Raw genomic sequence first — 20,848 nt, 5'->3', positions numbered from 1 at the left:
ACATATTTTTTCCAGCATTTTATAAATGTCACTTCAGTGCCTTCTAGCTTGCTTGTTTTCTGAAAAGAAAATCATGTATTTAAATAGTATATGGATCAATGTGCCAAAAACTGAGTATTTAGTTGATGATGTATGAATACTGGCTCACTTTATGGAGAAAATAAAACTGGATTTCTATCTCATGCCATACAAAAAGGTACACTTCAAAAAAAGTTATCATTGTGAAAGATAAGCCTATAAAGTTAACAGACGGAGGATCAAAGCAGGCAAGATGGCGTCGGGCAGCAGGGAGCTAGGGAATTTATTTGACCACCACGTCTGGAGGGCAGCATGCAACACCTTGGCCAAATACCGGGAGGGAGGATGGCCTGGTTCTGTCAAGGTATATGCAATCAATTTGGAATCTCAGTACTTATTAATACAAGGAGGTCCTGCTGTGGGAGCCACGAAGGAAATAGTTGAGCGACTCACTTTGTACGGTGCAAATGAACAGTACAATGCTCTAGATGAATACCCACCAGAAGACTTTACTGAAGTTTTTCTTATTAAGTTTATAAACTTAAAAAGTGCAAGGACAGCCAAGAGAAAAATGGATGAACAGAGTTTTCTCAGTGGATTGCTTCACGTATGCTGTGCTCCAGAATTTGCAATAGTTGAAGAAACAAGGAAAAAAAAAAAAAAAAAAAACCAGAAGGGCAGAAGGCATATGTAGTAAGAACTACTGAAAATAAAAGTTTTAAGCCATGTGAATATATTCCCTTCTCAAGGAATAAATGTTTTGGAGTAGAATTTGTTAACATTTTTAAGTGATTGTTTAAATTATATGATTCTGAATGATGAAAACAATAAATAAGTCACTTCTGTTTTCCTTTCCCTCACCTTTTAAATTGTAATATAAAGACCATTACATGACAAAGAAATTGGTTACAGAGCATAAAGACACAGAGAATTTTAGACAAGACTTTCACTCAGAGATGTCTGGATTTTGTACCGCTGCTGTGAACATTTCTGCAGGGAACTCAAATCCTTGTCTTCCATATTCCTGTGAATTGCCTTTATGTTATTTCTCCTCAAAATGTTTATGTTCATCCGGGGGCATGTAGACAGAGCATCAAACTCTTCTGAGGATGGTAGAAACCATGGTAAAATCATGGGGCATTATAACCACAATGACTCTCTGCAGAAAACACAAATAAACATTTTTAAAAACTCAGTGGCCTACCCTGGTGCACAAGAGGCTATTACTCCTTCAGAGGCAGTTGACAGATTTATGCCTAGGACAACACAACTGCAGGAGCACAAAAGAAGAAGAGAAGACGATCATAAACTTGGAACTTTTCTTGAAACAAGCTCAAGTAGTAATGAGGTTATGACTGGACCTCTGTTACCAGATGTATCTAAAGTGGATATGCACGATGACTCATTGAATACAACAAATTTAATTTGGATAAACTTAAACAGGTAATTTTCTCTGCCAAAGCCTCCAGGGGACAAGCCAGAAGATGTACCTGCAAGTCATCCATTAAAACAAAGAAGAAGAATACAGAGTGCCAGCAGCAAATTAGTATTTTCTAAAAAAAAAAAAAAAAAAAAAACCAACTTTTTTTTTTTAAATTTTTAGCCTGTCATTTTAATTATTCAAGAGATTTTCTGCTGATATTTTTTAATGCACTCCTCTTTGTAATTTCATTCAAGCTACTTGTCTAAAGTCATTTCTTCTTTTTTGATCCATACTTAATTGCAGAAACTATTCTTGTCATTATAACATTACCTCTCATGTATGATAATTATATGTAAATTAATTAAAGCAAATATGGAAACTTTACAATATAAATCAAGATAAGCAACCAGGAAAAAATTAATAAAAAAAAAATAAAGTTAACAGAGGTTAATAAATGTTAACAAAGATGAATTGCTCATAGATTCTATAACATCTAATACAGGCTTTCTGTCAACAAAAGGACACAATGAACAAAGTTGAGAAACCAATTTATTATTTCCAGAAATTATTTGCAATATCTAAAACCACAAATGTCTAATATCAGAATATACACAGAATTCTTGCTAATCCATAAAACAATGACAGCAAATCAAAATAGGAAAAAATGAGCAAAAGTTGTGAACCATTATTTCACAGAAGTGACGACTCAAAAGAAGGTTATTATGAAAAAGACGTATTAATTTGCAATTATTACAGTGGCAACGATGAGAAAGTTATATAATGAAAGTGCTGCCTGAGAATTAGTGATGTGAAAAATTGTAGACATTACTCGTGGGAATTTAAATTGGCCCAGGTATTCTGAAGAGTAATGTGAAAGCATTAAATTAAAGTTAAATGAACATAGGTATATGTTATGACTAGATATAGTCATATCCTGGATGTATATTCTAGAGCAATTATTGCACCAGTATGAGAGAAAATACACAAATGTTCATTATGGTGCTGTCTTTAGTAGCAGTGATTTGGATGCAACCAAGGTGTTCATCATTGGAAGGAAGGGACAAAATGTAGTGTATTAACACTATGTAAACTGCATAGCAGTTAGTGAAAAACAGACCAACTCTAAACGCAGGATGTTAATAGACCTTTGAAACATGGTGCTGAGTGGAAAAAAAATAGTTTAAAACATAACAGCATTGTGTAAATTAAAGTTATATGTGAATAAAAAAAGCACATGCAAATAAATTATAGATATCCAACGTGTCAGAATTATTACTTCTGTTGGGAGAGAAATATGAGTGGAGAGAGGTTAAACAATAAGAAATGCAGGAAAGAAAAAAGGATGGATTGAAGAAAGGCTGAACTAGAGAGGTGCCCTGCATAAACACTTAATAACAGTGTTCTAGAAAATTAGGATTATGATTAATCCCACATTTCATCTCGAGAAAAAAATAGATGAAGTGATAAATGTTTAAATAGGTATGCAAATGAATGGCAGATAGATTAATAAATATATTGGTAGGTAGGTAGGTAGGTGGATAGATAGATGAAAACAGCGGAAAGAGAGAAGAGGGAGATATGGTAGGTAGATGGATATATGAGAGATAGAAGATGGATAGATATATATAGATAGATGATAGGTAGATAGATCAGACATAAAGACAAGTAGATATATAAATTACACAACACATTCCTTGTAATTATCTAATGCCCAAATAAAAGGAAGAATGGAAAAGTTTGACGAACTGTAGCATTTCTTACAATGTAATGGAAAATTTATTTTAAATATATATTTATTTAGAAAACTATTGGCAAATTTCTCCTCCAAAGACCCAGGAATATGTGTGTTCAATAAGAAGGCAAAGTTTGTCTTTTATACATTTCCTGTATTTGACCCTATATTCAACAGAGAAACTCTAGAGCAGCTGGCGACAGCTTTTATCTATAAATTGCTAGCATAAACTCCTGAGACAAATGCCAGTGTATTTAAGAATGGTTTAGCAATGTATGTTTTTAAACGTAGAAAAATAATACATAATCTAATACCTTGAATCTATGTATGTTATCTCATATGATACATGATACCTGAAATATCCCACTGAACTAGAAAGGCTGTATTTTTTCATTATGAATACACTGTGTGTAACCAATTGATTTATTGATATGAAGATAGATTATTGTGATATTTATAAGAAATGACTTTGCGTTTTAATACTTTATTATTCTTTACCTTTGTCATGTTGCACATATATATAATTATCAAATATAAGCACTATGAGTACCTTATAAATTTTCATCATGTTTGTATATAATTTTATTTGTAGGGATGATGTGGAAAATCCAAATTCACAAATCAAATTCCTTTTATTCTTAATTCCAAAGTCCCAAGTTGACCAAAAGTGTTCTTGGAATAGTCTGGTGAGATTGTTTTAACAGTGACTGTTCCAATTAATGCTATTTGTATGTTCTTTCAATGTATTTTGTTCCTATCTCTTCTGTGGTGGAAAACAAAACAAAACAAAACAGAATGATCCAATTTGAGCTGCATGCCTGTTTTTCTAAATGAGATTATTCAGTGGTTTAGTTAATCTTGAGTTGCCACAGGGCCTCAAACAGAATGAGGTAATATATTCTATCCTCACTAGCTCAGCCTCTTTTATTTTATTTTTTTAAAAGAAAAAAGATTTACGTTGTGGGAGAGGCAGAGGGTCTTAGATGATAACCATGAAGTATTAGGATCACAGGGGAGACAGCCTGTCTGTATGTGTGAATGTGAAATCCTATCTGTGCAGGTCACTGCCAGCATTGAAGGAGACAGGGCCACGGAGCTTGTCCAGGAACTTCACTTTTTACTCCATCCAAGTGGAGAAAAAAGGAGTAGCCATTATGACCAATGCTACACATGAAATCTTTGGCATTTTATGGATCTTTCTCCCGTGTGGAGGCACTTTTCTGGACCAGCTGACAGGCTTTCAATAGTCATGTCACTTCCCCTCTAATCTCTTTCAAACTGTTAAGACACAGCCAACATCCTGCCTCCTATCATCCTCCCACCCCCTTCCCATACCTTTATTCTTGATGAAAGCGACTCTAAGGCTGTCCCTAGTCAAGGGACAGTGCTTTCAGGGAAAACACATTGGACTGTATATGCATTTGATCAAAAACATTTGAAATGTGCACAAAAGCAGCCAAGTCAGAAAAAGAAAAGGACAGCTGCATAAAGATGTCATAGCTATAAAAGAGCTGGTTGTAAAAGCTCTGGCTAACCAAATGGCTAAGCTAAACAAAGCACAATTAAGGCTATCCTGTCCGTTTTTCCCATTCCATTCTCTCTATCTGTGCATATTAAACTCACTAATTAGTGCTCCATTGTTTTTCCAAATTCTAATTTCATTTCCATTTTCTTATGGTCCTGCTTTCATGTTTGCTAACATAGGAAAAATATATCTTTGTAGTTATTCTACTGTCCAATATATTTTACCCACTCTTCTAAAGGTGTGCATTTTTACTAGGAATAAATATAGAAAAAATTGAATGTCTTAATGATTGACATTTTTATAAACTCGAAATTAAATATAAGCCTATGATGCTAAGGCAGCATTGTTCAACATTTTCCAGGATTATAAGAAGCAAACCAAACAAAACAATAAAAGCTTAGCTAATTTGTCCATGAAATACCCTAAGGTTTTGTTAGGTTTCCTATGAGTATGTTCTGATCACTGATACACTCAGGAGAAAGTGGCATTGGGTTATGTAGCCTCTCAGCTCCAAAGCAACTGGAAAAACAAAGGTCTGAGTAGAATATCAGCAATCGAATAAGATAAAATTTAACAAGGCAAATACCAGTATACAAAGTAAGATGTGATACAATAAGATAATACAAACATCCGTCAACAAGGAAAATCCCTGTACCTCGTATGATGCCAAACAAAAGCACAACAGCAGCTATGTGGAATTACCTTGAGATTCAGTCTCAAAGGTAATTGACAAATTACCTGAGTCTCAAAAGTAAGTCTCAAATTGACAAATCCAGTCAATTTGTCCTCTAAATTCAAAGTAATGTTAGACCCTTTATCCTCTGGGCGAAAACCAATTCTGACTGACTGGCCTTAAGCCTCTATGAGACCAAAGAGAGATGATTGATAAAAGAATGGGTTTGGAACGGTCTGCAGAGGAATCCCTCTAAAAGGGAAATTCGTTAGGCTAGTATCATCTCCAATCTTGAAATCAGAGAAACTAGAGAGCATATAGGTTCCATGACATTTGGAGATAAAGCATAACTGTAAAAATACTGGGAATAAAATAGTAACATATCTATTTGTCAATCTATCAGCTATCACTAAAATGACTGCTAATTGAGACATTTTATTTAGAAAATACTAAATTAGTGGAAACAATAGCTCAAGAGCATAAAATAACATGACTTTTATTTTGTGATGTTATGCCTATCATTAGCTCATATTAAGAGTTAAAAGAGACATGTTCATGTGAACAGATACGTTACTATTCTTCTACCATTTTTATTCATGAATATTTTATGATGTGTTCAGTAACTCGGCATGCAAAATAAACATCTGTAATTATTTTTCTGTAGTTTTCATTATTCTTTTAAATATATATTAGTGGACACTCTAACCAAGTGCATTGTGAAAATATGTTAATATAAATGTTTACATAGTTCTTTTGTATACTTGGTAATGTCGATTCTCCTTTTTTAGTCAATGTTTTATAGATACTTTTATTTTGCTTTCAGAGTGTATATTAATATAAATGAGCTCTTCTACATTTTATTTCATTATTAAGTATAAAATAGCTTGACAATTGGTTAATTACCATAAATATAAAAATATTTTGTTTCTAACAGTTTGATTAGAAAATGAATCTTTTTTTGTAATTGAGGAGAAACTGCATCAATATTTTAGTAATGTTTAATGAAGTCTACAATTAAAAATCCAGAAATACTTGGATTATATAAATTGTTCAAGGAATTAGGTATTTGGATTAATCACTTGTAACTTAAAATATTTTTATTAAAATATTTAAAATCACAGTTGCATTTTCTTCTACTTGAGGAAGTATACTCCAGTAATTGCAGCTGACTATTTTTTCAAATTGTAGCTGTTTTTTAAATTCCCTTTGGAGTCGTGATCTTAAAGTGCCACAGGCTTATCATTTGTCACATTTTACAATCTTACTTAAGAATATGAGACTGAGTGCGTACTGACCCCTGAACAACACACCAAAAAATCTCTTTGGTATTCTTTCATTTTTCCAAAATTGTTTCTCTTTCACAAAGAGGAAAGTGTCTGTGTATGTATCCATATATGTTAACATATGCATAGTCATCCTTATCCATATTTACAGACAAAAATTTTTTCTATTCTTGTTACTTCATTTTTAGTTTAGAAAACAAAGGATTTACTTTTAGACATATTTTAATTGCATGTTATATCTCCTAATCTCTTTTACACCTTCTAATACTCATACTAGTAATCAGATCATTCCTAATTATGCACTAGTGGTCTAATTCTTAGCACTCACTATAATAGACTTTATAGGCACCAGTTGTTTTCATTCCAGAACCATAAAATGTTCCCAGTGAATTAATATTGATCAAATTAATGCAACAAAACATCTCATTATTCATTGTATATTCTAAATGCTGCATGGTTAAATATTTCTGTCCAGTCTTCATTGATGGTTACTTCTCTGATTGATACAGGCCTGATTAAGTAATCACACTTTTTGATTTTTTCATTCTTTTGTAATCTATATTTTGAAGTATTTGTGGCTTAAACTGTTGAGCTTAGTTATCCAATTTTATTTAATGATCTGACTTGCTTTCAAACAAATTGAAAAAAATTGTGAATACATATAGTTATATTTTTATAAGGTCCATTATGTTATTCATAATTTTTATTTTTGATTACTTCTTATGCATTTCTTTAACAAGGAAAATAACCCTCTTGTATTTGCTATTCGAGTGATAATTAAAATCTTTAACAGCTTGCTAAACAGCACTAAGGGATGAAAGTCAGAACTATGTTGCAAAACCTCTGAATCCTAGGCAAATACTTGGCAGACCTGTTGCTCCTACCCAATGGGCACCTTCGATAGGTATCAACAAGCATTTGCCACAGTCTCCACTGAGCATATACTCTGCCTATGAATCTGTCTCCATGCTTTGCTGCAGAAAGCCGCAATCAACTGAAAGCAACTGGTATGTAAAATAAAACTCAATGGTCATCCAAGACAGCATATTACAATTTCTGTGATGTGACCCTTTCCTAGCTTTACAAAAGTATCTATTTTAACATATTTCCACATTTGTTTCCACTATACCATTTGATGGTTTTCTATCAGCCCACCTCATTTTCAATACTCCATCGTAAAAATGGAATATTACTTACAAAGCCTTTAAAGGTAAAGTAGGGCATTTATTACATTTCTTTATTAATAAGTCAGCCATTTGTTTATCTCACCAACTATAGAATGAGACTTGAAAATATGGATAATATTCTATTCACCTTTCAATCATAGGCCAAGAAATTAATAACAGGAGTGCAGGAGGCACATATTAGAGAACTATTCAATAAATTAACAAGTTAATGACTCAGTGACACCTAGTTCTCTTACTTTTAGATGGGGCACAAGATGTATAATTTCCTATTAATTAAATTATGATAACTTGAACTGTGCTTGGCTAATTAATTGCATATTAATACATTACAATATAACTATTATAAAATAATAATGTATACATAAATGCTTGTATCCTTTGTTACTAACAAAAAAGTTACATTTTTATTACAAAAGTAATAAATGAAAGTTGTACCAGTTCAAACTAGCAAAAGGTAAATGTAAAAGTCAACATTCTCCACTCCTGTCTTACTCTGCCTAAAGTAACCATCATTAACATTTTGGTATGTATGATTCAATGCATACATAATATCTTCTTGTTCATCTTACTGTTTTAAAATACAGTATATATTTTTTATTATATTGTACTTCTATTTCCAGAGAGCAAATACATCTAGAGAATTTTCCTTCTTTTTACTGGCTACCCTATGAAGAAGTATGACCTCAATCAATATTCAACTGAATATTTTGGTAGGTTATTTTAAGTTATGTTATCTTGTTTTGTTATTATTACAAATAAAGCTTCAATGATACGTTTAAATTTTTCTATTTCTTCTAAAGAGATCCTTAGAAGTGAATTTGATTCACCAAAGTTGACATGCGTACTAATATTTTGATAATTAGTGACAGATCATGGTAATTTATACTCCCACTAAAACTTAATGACTTTAGTTCTGAAACCCTGACCTTTCCTGAATGCATCAATATTTTTGTGTGTAGAGGGTATTTTTAAGTTACTAAGCATTTATCTTATAATGGTTTTAGGTTTACAGAATTACTACAAAGATAGTACAGAAATCTACCATATACCCCACACCCAGTTTTTTCTGATATTAACTTCTTACATTAGAACTGTACATTTTTACAATTAATGAACAAATATTAATACATTCTTATTACCTAAAGTCCTCTTCGTAAAATTTCCTTAGTTTTCTTTCCTTTCCTTTTCTTTTCTTTTCTATTCTTTTCTAATTTGCTCTTTCTAGTCTGGAATACTACAAGGCATTTAGTCATCCTATTTCCTTAGGCTTCTCTTGGCTGTAGGAACTGTTCAGACTTTCCTTGTCATGAGTCCACACTGATATAAATAAATGATTGAATAAACAATAAATAGAGATGAATAGTCAAATCTCCTATACAGAAAAATTCCAAATACTTTATGTATATAAGTTGACCTCAGATAGGGGGAGTATAACTCCTTACCCCTCCAGCATGGGCTGTGCACAGACACCTTCTTTCAAAAAGTATTACGAAAAGGAAGAAAGCAAAAGAGTAACTTTACAATGGATAAATCTGACAGATGCTACCTCAAACTATGTGACCAGTTAATTATGCAAACAGTGATACAATATATTGATGGTGCAGTCTTCATATGATATGATGAAGATGGCACTTTACTTCTGTAGTAAAAACCCATCATAATTATGAGAAAAATATCAGAAAATTATAATTGAGGATCATTCTATAAAATACCTCACCTATAATTCTCAAACTGTTGAGTTTTTAAATGTCTACAAATCTGATTAATTTTTAAAAAATAGTGCTGTTTCACTAATTCTATTTCTTAAAGTGCATAAGATCTGAAAATTGAATTACTAATTTCCACAGTAAATTGTGCATCTTAGGACTTAAAAACAGTTCAATGCGTGAATGAATCAGCTGTTCCTTAGTCCTTGTTAAATACACTAATCTAATAATTTGAATTTGTTGTGTTTCTTTTTTCATGTCCTACTTAAGCATTCCTAGACTCTTGAAGAAACACAGTGTGTGGGGAGGTAGGAGATGCTCTGCATTGTAATAGTGTAAATTTGATTTCCTTTGAATAGTGGCTGTAATGTTTGGAACACTTTTTTTGTAAACTTCATAATTTTTATATCTATTTGGATATTTACGGACTGTTCTAAGTACCAGAATGCAAAATACTTTGCTTAAAATCATGCACACACATTACAAAATCCCATAAACAACATTCTTTTTTTTTTTCAGTTTTAAGCATAAAAGACACAAACAATATCACATATGGAGGAGCAAATGGAAAGAGCATTTGCCAATGGCTGGGGTGTTTGGCAATATTAATGCTTATTGCAATCTTTTGAAGAATTCCAAAGTGTGCGGCAAACTGTTCCCATGCACGTGTTATAGCCAGGGACACAGCTGTACTGTAATGATGGGTCACTTGGAGTATATGTAACACTGAACTAAAATCTGGAAAGACTGGATTCTCCTCCTTATTCTTCTGATTTGCTAAGCAACTTGCATTCTTCCTTTATATCTTCACTCAAATATCCCCTTATTAAAAGGAGTGTTATAAGATCAGTAAAATCTATTCTGCAAAGTACTTGGAGATCCTGAGAAGCAAGCTTTGGGTAAATACTATGTGTATTGTGACCAAAATCACGAATAATTTCCCTGATAATTTTCACAAATTCTCTTTGGCATAACCCTCATACCACACTTCCTACTAGCATAAACATAAAATAACATTTTTTTTCTTGAAAAAATACAAGTATTCGGGATTTGGCATTACCATTTAGTGTTTGCTATTTGTGTTTTTGCATGTGTATGTGTTTTCCCTGAACACTTTTTGTCTACTTTTTAACCTTTCTGAATGCCATGGAAAATATATAACAGTGAAAACAGCACAACTTTTCTAGGTCAATGAAAACTTGTCATATACAATAATGTAAAAATGAAAAGCTTATTTCAAACAAATGCAATAATGTGTAGCCAAATTGACCTTCTCTTCAGGAAGAATATTATAAAAATTGTACCAGTAGTTAGATACATATGATATGGGTCATATCTGTCTCGGATATGGAGAAATTTGACTAAAATGAAAAATGTTAGGAAGGCATATCCAGCTATATATTAAATAAAGTTGGTTTAGAAAATCATGCATGAGGCCGGGTGCAGTGGCTCAAGCCTGTAATCCCAGCACTTTGGGAGGCCCAGATGGGCAGACCACTAGGTCAGGAGATCGAGACCATCCTGGCTAACACAATGAAATCCCGTCTCTACTAAAAATTACAAAAAACTAGCCGGGCGAGGTGGTGGGCGCCGGTAGTCCCAGCTACTCGGGAGGCTGAGGCAGGAGAATGGCATAAACCCGGGAGGCGGAGCTTTCAGTGAGCAGAGATCTGGCCACTGCACTCCAGCCTGGGCCACAGAGCGAGACTCCGTCTCAAAAAAAAAAAAAAAGAAAAAAGAAAAAAGAAAATCATGCATGAATGGAGAAGTCAGTTATTAATATTATTTAAAAACCAGAGGCATATTAACACATTAGTAAAAATGTGATAAATTGGCAATAAATTGTGCAATAAATTTCTTTATTGCAGATATCTATGGCTAGCATGACTATTTCATTTGCCGTATACTAAATGACATTTCATTAATCCTTGGATTTTTATATATCAACACTTAGTAGTGTTGTACCTACTAACCTTTCATAGACTGATATGAACACTGATATTTTATACCTCAGTACAGTCTCATGTTATCTCAAGTTAATGTCTAGTGACATAATGAAAAATTTATCTAATGTCATGAGCAAACTCTTCTTAAAATTACTATTTGTTTGTATGAACACAATGCAGCCCTGTAAAGAAAATCCATCAGCCAACATCAACAGTCAAGAACTCACTGAATACATAACGATCTTTTTAAATGTTATGAATTCAAGCTTGAACTCTGTACTAACTTTTACATGTTCATGAGAACATGCCGGGCTTTTTCATAAAACATATCCTAAAGAACTCTGATTGTCACTTTGGCAGTTTCCAAGAGTTGCAGGTGGCTAACTTTCACTAGAACTTAATCGAAAACCTACTTGTTGATTAAGTATTGTATGAAACACACACACATACACACAAAACAAACAAATATAAAATGTTTAAACGTGCTGCAGAGAGGAATTTTAAGGGAAAAAAGGTGTTTCAAACATTTTCAAGAGTTAAAAATTATCTGGTTTAACTTGATGAAAACCTCATTAATGGTTTTATAGTTGCAGTAAAAACATATCCTACATAGCTGCTTCTCTTTTTTTCCTTTTTCAGTTTGAGGAAAGGCCAAAGAAAACCTAGAAGCAGGGAACTAATTATAAGACTTTATTTTTATTTTCTCTTTCTCCAGTTTTTGGATAGAATTTAGAAAGAGAGATACTAGAAAATGAAAGCCACGGGCTTCTCAGAAACTTAAAGAGTGTTCATCAGTTAAATTTAGTGTAAAGTAAGTGGCAGACATTGTTTTAAGGAGACAAGAAATGTAGAATATATCCAGTTCTTGGACTAGTTGACAATATAAAGGCATTGATGTGAAGTCTAGAAGACTTTATGCCAATTCACCATGAAATTGGAGAAGCTTCTGCAAGTCTTCTTCACACCATTCCTACAGTACATTTTCAATTTGGAACGATTTGGGATATATAAAAAATTCATTAATCTATTACTCTTAAGTCCATATGTCTCACATTGAGTAGTTTAAAAACACCCAGAGGGTCTTGAAATTGTCCCCATGGCATAGCAATTAAAGGCAGTAAGGCATGTATCTTTTTTTAGGAGGTTTTATTTTCAGAGCAGTTTAAATTGCCAGATAAAATGCATAGAAAGCACAAAGAGCTGCTCAACAATTGCCTCCACCCCCCCCCACAGTTTCCCTCATTATCATTAACGTTTTGCATGAATGTAGCACATCTGTTACAACTGATAAATCAACCTTGATATATTATTATTAAGTAAAGTTCATAGTTTCCATTGGGATTCACTCTTTTTGTTGTATGGTTGCGTGGGTTTTGACAAATGCATAATTCCATATATCCACCATTAGACTATCATATCAAGTAGTTTTGATTGCCCCAAAATGCCCTATACTCCACCTATTCACCCTTTCTCCACCTCTTCCTGAATCCCTAGCAATCCTCAATCTTTTCACTGTCTCTCTGGTTTTCCTTTTTATAGAAAACCATGTTTTCTAGAAAATTGGTTGTGATCATACAGTGGGGAGCCTCTTCACATTGGCTTCTTTCGCTTTGCAGTAAGCATTTAGGCTTCCTGTATGTCCTTTTGTGGTTCAGTAGTTCATTTTGTTTTATCTCTGAATAAAATTCTACTTTGTAAATGTACCATAATTTGTCTATTCATTCACTTACAGAAATACATCTTCTCTGCTTCCAAATAAGTGGTAATCAACAGTCGACATCCATGTGCATGTTTTTGTGTAGACCTAAGTTTTCAACTCCTTTGGGTAAATGTCAAGGAGCACAATTGCTGGATTATATGATAAAAGTGTGTGTGGTTTCATAAGAAACTGACAAACTGGTTCCCAAAGTGATTGTACCATTTTGCATTCAGACCAGCAATTCATGAAAATCCCTTGCGCGTTACATGCTCCTCGGCATTTGATATTTTCAGTATTTTAGATTTTAACTATTCTAGAATGTGCGTAGGCATATCTCATATTGTTTTAATTTGCAATTATCCAAAGATGGATGATGTTAAATATTTGCCATCTATTTCCTTTCTTAAGGTGTCTAGATCATTTGCCTATTTTTAAATTGGGTTTTTCATTTTATTGTTGAGTTTTAAGAGTTCCCTGTATATTTCAGATACAACTTGATCTGATATGCTTTTTTCCAATATTTTCTCCCAATCTTTGACTTGTGTTTTCATTCCCTTGGCAGCATCTTTCGCAGGACAGAACTTTTAAATTTTAGTGTAGTTAATCTTATCATTTTCTACTAAATTATCTCCTACAAATTATATGGTTTTACATTTTACATTTAGGTATGTCATCTTTTGAGTTAATTTATTTGAAAGGTGTATAATGCTGTATCTAGATTCATTTTTTGGCATCTAAATGTCCAGTTGTTTCAGTAGCAGTTGTTTAAAAGCACTGTCCTTTCTCCATTGATTGTTTTTACGTTATTATCAAATTTTGCTTGATTATATTTTTGTGAGTATATTTCTGAGCCCTTTATACATTTCCACTGATATATTTGTCTGTTGTTTTACCAATGCCACACTGTCTTGATTGCTACAGCTTTATGGTAAATCTTGAAGTCAGACAATGTTAACCTTCTGACTCTTTTTCTACTACAATTATGTGTTAGCTGTCTTGAGTCTTTCGCCTTTCTATATAAACTTCAAAATGATGATTAAATGACTGTTCTTGTGATACTATAATGGATAGAATAGTCTTTTCTCTCCTTAATGTCTATTTTCTCTGGGTCATGTCTGTTCTATTTGTTTATCTTGATCATTTTCTTTTAAGTTCTTCCTTCCTTCAAATGGTGGTTTTTCTAGGCTGTCCATTTGTACTCGATAATAAAGCAATGAAAATACTTAGCTGGATCTATATGGGTGTGGCTTATTTGCTAGTGAGCATCTATATTTCTGTGTGTACGTATGTGTAGGAGCTGAACTTTAATTTTTTCAGTGCCCCAAATAAGAGAACACTGAACATTTACTTTTGGACCTTAGACTTTCATACTAGGTCTCATCAAAGTGTTCATTAAATTTTTCAAAAGCATCTCTGTTTGTATTTGTTTTCATTAACTTTAGCTTCACTTTGGTTTTGCCTGAGGGATAGTTGTAAGCAGATGTTGTTATCACTTATTCTTCATATAGATTTTCCAATGACCTAATGCCTGTCTCACGCATCATTTCTACTTTTCTTCACACCTGATAGCTCTGATATTTGAAGGGTCTCTGTGTTCTTCAGAAGAGGCTACCTCCCTCCATGAGCATATGCATTGTAACTGGGCCATTTGCAGCTGCAGATTCCTCAGTCCTGCTCCACCACTAACAACTCATCCATCCATGTTCTTTTCTTCAGATATTACCCTAAATCTCTCTAAAATTTTTGTTGTTGTGAATTTTGCTATTCTAGATATTTTCATATATCCTAAATTAATGTTCCCAAAGCCTAAACGTTTTAACCACTGCCCCTATCCATGGTTAGAATGTGTCTGAGAGGTGACTAAATAAAGTGAAATATCATTGTACAATATATATATCGTAACTGCAGCTTACACAATACAGATAGAATGGTCCCGGTTTTACCAAGTGAAATGCTCTCTTACTGTTATTGTATTTTCTAGGATCTGATGGTTTGGTATAGGAGATTGCCCCTTCCTGCTATCACTCTATATGGACTGTAAAAAAATTAGCAAATATGTATGAGGGTATGCCACTCTTCTTCATTTCTCAATGGACTACATGGTTAAGCCATGTGGTTTTCTTAATGGTATTCTTACATTCTGTGTTGACATATCTGGTTATCATGACCCACTGAATAAAATTTAGCCTATTTTGCTCAAATATCTTTCCTTCGTCTAAGATTTCAACATCATATTTTATTAACCCAACATCAACTGCTTTTAAATCCTATTGTTTACCATTAGTTATTTAAAATTTTACACTAACTCATTAACTAGAGCTAGTTTCTATTATGCTTATAGTAAACAAACATAGCATTGAAGTACTGTGCTTTGGGAAGAAATGTTATCTTCATACTTGCAAGGATCCCTTTTTCTTCAATAACAACATCAGGTTCAAATAACCTACGTTCCAGAGAATATTTTTCACCCACTCTTTGGTCAGTAAACAAGAAATTAGGGTTACATAATTTTTGGACACTGTGGGTACAGCCTCCAGAGTTACTTCAGGTTCTCAGTCACATTAGCTCCTTTTTTTAAGAGGGTCTGTGTATGTATATTTCATCCCACATGTCTGACATCCCTAGTAATATGTCAGTGCCTGGTGAGGTGAGATTTTCAGGAAAGCTTTTCAGATACTTAATCTCAATCAACAAATACTAGAATTTTAGAACTAAAGAGATGTTTAAGTCATCCCTTTGGTTTTTGTTAGGATATAGTGAGACTTTTTAAATTAGTCTACACATTCTCCTTGCATATATTCATTACTTTCACAAGGATGTATTGAGCTTCTGCCATGTAAGCACTTTTTTAAGTTCTAGTGATCCAATGGAAAAAATCAAAGTCCCTGCTCTCTGAAGCTTATAGTCTTGTGATGCGGAAAGTAAATTGAAAACAATAAAAAATAATAAAATGTCTAGTTGTGTTATATGTTGTTAAAAGGTAAAATAAGGTAATGTATTGAGAATGATGAGAGAAATTGTTAAAATGGTTGTTTAGTAAAGGAGATGTTTAAGAAAAATTTTAGATGGAATAAAAAGTGAACAGTGTGTAGTTCTTTGGATCAAGAATGCCAGGCAAAGAGCAGGAAGAGCAAAATTCTGAAGTGAGAACAAACTTGGTATTTGTGAGATGAGCATAAAGGTAATGGTAGCTTGAGCTGAGTGAGAATAAAAATCATGAGATGATTGTGGTAACAGACACATGAGAACATCATAGGCCAGATTGGATCTACTCTGAATGAGCTATTCCACTAATTAGAAGTGTATGCTCTAAGGGAATGACATATCTAGTTTATGGTTTTTTTCTTTTTTAAATCAACTTTTAAGTTCCAGAGTACAAGTGCAGGATGTACAGGTTTTCTACATAGGTAAATGTGTGCCATGGTAGCTTGCTGCACAGATCAACCCAACGCCTAGGTATTAAGCCCAGCATCCATTAGCTATGTTTTCTGATGTTCTCCCTCCCTCCACACCCACTTCCACTCTTGTCCTACATCTACAATTTTTCTCAAGGGAGTCAAATGGATTTTTATATGCTTAGGCATATGGATTTTTATCCATTTGACTGCCTTGAGCAAAATTGTACAGGTAGGTCAAGAGTGGAAGTAGCAAAATCATTAAAAGTTTTTCTTGGAACTAGAAGAGAAATTATGGTGACTTGGACTAGGGTGCTAGAGCTCTGAAGATGATAAAAGTGGCCATATATGGAACATATTTTGAAGACAGCAATGATATAAGTTATTGATACATTTTATGTGGTTATAATAGAAGGAGAGGAAGCAAGGATGGTTTCTTTTGGCCAAGGCAGCAGGTGGTGCCATCATTTGCTAAAATGCAAAAGATTAGAGGTGTAATAGATTTACCAGAGGAGTATAAAGAGTTCCAGTTTGGATGTGTTGGTTTTTTCTTAGCCATCTAAATGGACATTTAGAATAGAAAATGCGCTATGTGAGTGAATCTGTAGTTCAAAGGAGTTGTCAGGGCTAGGTGACACATTTGAAAGTCATCAACATATAGATAGGATATAAAGACTTACCTCTATTAAAATCATGTGTATAAACAGAGAATTATAAAAGCCCAATATTTTTTCTTTCTTATTTTTAATATGACTAGAGACATTGAACACCAGTTCTCTTCAGAAAGAAGAAACAAAGTTACAGGTGAATAATCATAACTTGAACAGAATATTAAAGGGAGAGTGCCGGAGCCTATGGAAGAACTCAAGAGAAGAAGCTAGCACACAGAAAAAGAAGGAAGCAAGCATCTGGCAGAGATGGAACCCTGAAGGATTTGGTGTTCCATGGAAAGGGCAGGTGGGTGTGTTTGGTTTTTTGGTTTTGTTTTTTGTTTTTGCTCCCTTCACCCCTGCAGCATAGTACTGCTTTCTAAACCATCAGAGAGCTACTCTACCCTTGTAAGCTCAATCACTAGTGTGGGCAGCAAATTGGGAGCTTCTTGAGGGCCTTGCACCAAGCTACCAGCTTGCCCAGGTTCACTCACCACTGGCCCAGACCCCAGCTACAATGACAGGGCACCATATTGAATGTGTACTCATTGTAGGACTCTTACCATGAGATGACTGTGGTAAGAGACACATGAGAACACCATAGGACTGATTGGATCTATCAGTCCTTGTGTCTCCACATCACTGAATTCCCCACAGACATACCCCAGCACCCACTGGGATTACAGCAGCCACACAGAGTTTGTTGGACCAAGGGGAGCTGTGGGATTCCTTGTAGTCTAGCCCTCAGGGCATGCTTCTCCTAGGGAAAGGGAGCCTACAGCCTGTCTGGGGGGTGCCAAAGGAAGCCAGAGGAAACCAGAGCATGTACTTTCTTGTGCCCAAGAGCTCCCACTTGTGGGCACAGAGTGACTGCAGCTCTTCCAACAGAGATGTAGGTGCTGTGCTCAATTCTGTGAGGGAAGAGTGTGGTTCTGCTCCAGTGATCAGGCAGCCACAGTGCTCAGGCACAGGCCTGAAGAGTTGGATTTCTCATCTCTGCTAGTCCATTGCTGCAGATGTAGCCATGGATGCCCCTGCAAGAGACTGGCATGGATGCACAAGAGGATAGCCATTCTCAAGGGCACTGCATCCCTACTGGTGGTGTGCCCAATGCACCTGGGCAGCCTTCCTGCAGCAAAGATCAGGAAAGTCACAAAACTTGGTGTTTTGGGCTGTAGAAAAGATTACACACTCAAGCCATTTCAGCAGAAAGTTGAGGGACAGGCATCTTCTATGGCACTCAGCTACATTGCAGCCTGGACATAGATAGCAGTGTCTATCTGAACTGAGAATCCCAAGCCCCAGGACAGGATATGAAAGTAGATTACATTCCTACATGCACAGCTGTGGAGTTGGGGTAACCCCTTTACCCACTGCAGGCTTCAGTGCATTTCACTAGGAGCTCCCCCTACTGCCCACACCAGGACTGGTGCTTATGCTTGCCATTGGGTATGCAAGGAGAAACTTGACAGTCTCCCCATCTGGAGCCGAGCTGGGAGCTCAGGGCAACAGGCATTCCACAGACTAGCCCATCACCTGAGAGGATAGAGAGCTCCTCCTGGTAAACAAAGATCAAGGCTATACCCTTCTGCTTCTGCTCTGCCAGCTCTTATCCATAAGCGCCACCTATTGGCCTGAAGGTCGATATGCACAACCAAACACAAAACCTGCTGACAGAGCTGCACTGGAGAAGAAGAAAATCTTGAGACCTCAACAGTTCCAATCCTGAAGAAGACAGTGAGCCTGACCATACACCCGTACATCACTACTACATCCACCAATTTAGAAAGCCACTACACAAAAGCTACCTATTACCAAGGAACTTATACAGAGTGTTTGCCATTGAAAGCACCCAGAGCCAAAGCCGAATGACTGGACACAACATACATTAGTGTCACATCAAAAAAAAAAAAAAAAAAAGAAGAAGAAGAAGAAGAATATAGCTTATCCACATGAGAAGGAAGCAGAGAAACAATTATGGTGATAAGAAAAAGCAAAGTGTTACAACACTCCCAAAGGACCATACTAACTCTCCAGCAATAGATCCTAATAAAATATTTGAAATACCATATAGTTCAAAATATTGAACTGATTCAAAAGATTGATTTTAAAGCAGGTCAATGAGACCCAAGAGAAAGTTGAAAACCAACAAAAAGAAATCAGAAGAAATTCAGATTATTGAAAAATTCACTAAACGTGTATATATATAGATATATACGTTTAGTGAATTTATATAGATAGATATATAGATACATACATATATATGTGTGTGTGTGTGTGTGTGTGTGTGTGTGTGTGTGTGTATATATATATATAGAGAGAGAGGCTCTCATCCCCTAGGCTGGAGTGCAATGGCGCAATCGCAGCTCACTGGAACCTATGCCTCCTGGGTTCAAGTGATTCTCCTGCCTCAGCCTCCCGAGTAGCTGGGATTACAGGTGCCTGCCACCACACCCAGCTAATTTTTTTTTTTTTTTTTTTAAGTAGAGATGGGGTTTCACCATGTTAGCCAGGCTGGTTGAACTCCTGACCTCAGGTGATCCTCCCACCTCGGCTTCCGAAAGTGCTGGGATTACAGGCATGAGCCACTGTGCCCAACCTAAATGGATACATATTTAAAGGAAAAATTTCTGGAAATGAAAAATATGTTGAAGAAATTACAAAATATAGCTGAAAGCTTTAACAAACACTAAGCCAAGCAGAAGAAGGAATTCCAGAGCTTGGAGACAAGTCTTTTGAATTGACCCAGTCAGACAAAAGTAAAGAAAAAGGAATTTTTAAATATGAACAAAACCTTCCAGAAATATGGGATTATGTAAAATGTCCAAACTTATTAGTTATAGGTATTCCTGCGAGAGAAGATAGAAAGTAAAATATTTGCAAAATCTCTTTCAGGGAATAATTAAGGAAAAGTTCTCTGATTTTGCTAGAAATTCAGATATATAAGTACAACAAGCATAGAGAACTCCAAGAAGATACATTGCTAGATGGACTTCGGGAAGGTAATAAGTTCATCAGACTATCTAAAGTCAACGTGAACAAAAAAATCCTAAAAGGAGCAAGAGAAAAGCATTTAATCACCTATATAAAATCCAATTAGACTAACAGCAGAATTATCAGCAGAAACCCCCAAGCTAGAAGTGATTAGGGTCCTACTTTTCAGTATTCTTAAAGGAAAAAAAAACTATCAGCCAAAGATTTTTGTATCTTACTTAACTAAATTTCATAAATAAAAGAGAAAGTCTTTACCAGACAAGCAAATGCTAAGGGGATTCATTAATTCATCACTAGACCATACCTACAAGAAATATTCAAAGGACTTCTAAACATAGAGATGAATGATCAATATTCACCCTCATAAACACATACAGAAGTATGTAACTCACATGTCATATAAAACAATGACACAATTGAGATTCAGAAGCAAGTAGATAACAATTAACATTATGGCAGGGAGACAACCTCACATATTGATAGTAACCTTGATGGTAAATGAACTGAATGCTCTACTGAAAAGATATAGATTAGTGGAATGGATTTATAAAACAGAATTCTTTCATATGATGCTTACAAGAAATGCACCTAAGTGATAAAGACACTTATATACTCAA

At 34.7% G+C, this 20,848-nt stretch overlaps 1 pseudogene; it reads left to right on the top strand.

Annotated features, from left to right (window-relative positions):
- The first annotated feature begins 271 nt into the window (after positions 1-271).
- LOC105538392 lies at positions 272-1,526 on the top strand (annotated as a pseudogene).
- The last annotated feature ends 19,322 nt before the right edge of the window (positions 1,527-20,848 follow it).

This window comes from Mandrillus leucophaeus, unplaced genomic scaffold, assembly GCF_000951045.1.
Source record: "Mandrillus leucophaeus isolate KB7577 unplaced genomic scaffold, Mleu.le_1.0 Scaffold191, whole genome shotgun sequence".
In the NCBI taxonomy this organism is placed as follows: Eukaryota; Metazoa; Chordata; class Mammalia; order Primates; family Cercopithecidae; genus Mandrillus; species Mandrillus leucophaeus.
This window is presented reverse-complemented; position numbering and strand designations above follow the sequence as displayed.